Genomic DNA, 1,867 nt, shown 5'->3' on the forward strand with positions numbered 1-1,867 from the left:
TGCCAATACTTTTGTCTAGAGGTCTGCTATTATTTTTATCTTCAGCTAAATTTTGTTCCCAAGAAAGGCAGGATTATAATTTTTTCCTAACAGATTGAGTTGGTGTAGTGTTTTCTTGGTTATCAAAAGTACTCATAGCTTTGGGATTTTGAATTGGTGAATATTCATGATGTATGGAAAAGCATAACACATTGTACAATCTCAGTCACACAAAATGGCATGTTGTGTACATATATGTGGGACCTAGAATGACATATCCAACTACAGTGCTTGTGACCGTGAATGCCTTTGTTCTTTGCTTCTTGTGTTTTTATCTCCTGTAATGCAGGTTGCAACTTTTTAAATATAAAAATAATTTTAAGACTCAAAAATAAAGACAGAAAAAGAGCAACTCTTTCTCAGTGGTTATAGTAAAAATCCTGAAATTGATTTCATTGGCTTGGCTTGGATTAGGTCATTTCCTGAGCCCGTCCCCAGGACTGGGGATGGAATGTTCTGGTTACCCAGGTCTGGAATGTATCCTCTGGAGCATCAGAATGGAACGAGCCCCACCTAAGCCACATGTACTGAGTGTGGGACACAGAACACAGACAAGCATTTTATGGAAAAAAAAAAAAAAAAAGTAAATATTTACACTTGATCTTAGCCAAAAGGCCGAGAAGCGATAAAAGTAAATATTTAGAGACTAAAAACAGAAATATCCTAACTTTATTTGATATTGCAATGGGTGCTTGCTTACTACCAAGTGTTCTGATCGTGTACCTTTTTACATAATCAAAATGTATAGAATGTATAGTTTTCATTCTATCTCTCTTTTTTGTGGCTAAGATTGTAGAAAGAGTAATATATCATTGCACTTTCCATTTAGAATTGTTTTCTGAAGTAATAAAAAAAAAAACCTCCAGTTTTTTCCCCTTGCCTGACCCCCAGCTGTTTCCATGGGTGAAGAAAGTCAATTTTCACTAGTTAAAAATTACATCATTACACATGTCTTTTCTTTTTGCCTTCCATTTACCTTCAAGAAATGCTACCAAATCAAGTAGATACAGCATTAATTCTTGGATTTTAGAGTTACTAAACATCGCAATAATAACTCAAAATGGCCAATGTTCTCCTGGCTCATTTGACCCTGCCCTTGGGTTACCATTGAATGTGCACGCATGAGTTGCACACATACATGAATGCTCACATGTATTAATGTCTGGCCCTGACCAGAAAGCACACAGAGGCCAAAAAACAGTAACAATGTAGTTAACACAATTATGACCCAAATCCTCCTTACCACCCCAAATTACCTTATTTCTCCTCTTCACAAAACTATGTAGATAACTGAGGTAGGACATGAATCCTTCTTAGCACCCCAAATTGTTTTATTTCTCCTATCACAAAACTGTCTGGAAACATAATCCATGTGATTCCTGCCAAGCAGAACGCTGCCCTGTGTGTAGATAGCGCATCACCTTTGCAATTGAAGGTCTTGTCATCATTGGTCAGCATGGGAAGGCTGCCTCCTGAGAACCACGTCTGAAATACATAAATGTGGCCTGGGGTATATCTGTAAGGTAAAACAGACCAAAGCATATCTTTTTTCTTTTGTATCTTTATTAAGTTTATTGGTACGTTTTAGGTATACAATAGTTATATTTATTATTGGGATCTTGTACCTTTACATGACTTACATTGATTCTTATTTTTCCCCAATCCCCAGCCTTCCCTTCACCCCCTCCACCCTTCCCTGTTTACAAAGACATTGTTTCCACATGTTCTTCCTTTTCACATATTTTTTCTTTTCCATTTTTACCTTTCCCCTACCCCTCCCACTTTCTCTACTCTTTTAGACGTGTTCTTCCTATTACACAATATCAAT

General features: G+C 36.9%; 1 pseudogene; it reads right to left on the reverse strand.

Annotated features, from left to right (window-relative positions):
* Positions 1 to 485: 485 nt before the first annotated feature.
* On the reverse strand, positions 486 to 666 carry LOC117286805 (annotated as a pseudogene).
* Between the last annotated feature and the right edge of the window lie 1,201 nt (positions 667 to 1,867).

The sequence above is a fragment of the Fukomys damarensis genome, unplaced genomic scaffold (assembly GCF_012274545.1).
Source record: "Fukomys damarensis isolate Sample0158 unplaced genomic scaffold, DMR_v1.0_HiC HiC_scaffold_18, whole genome shotgun sequence".
NCBI classification, from domain to species: Eukaryota; Metazoa; Chordata; class Mammalia; order Rodentia; family Bathyergidae; genus Fukomys; species Fukomys damarensis.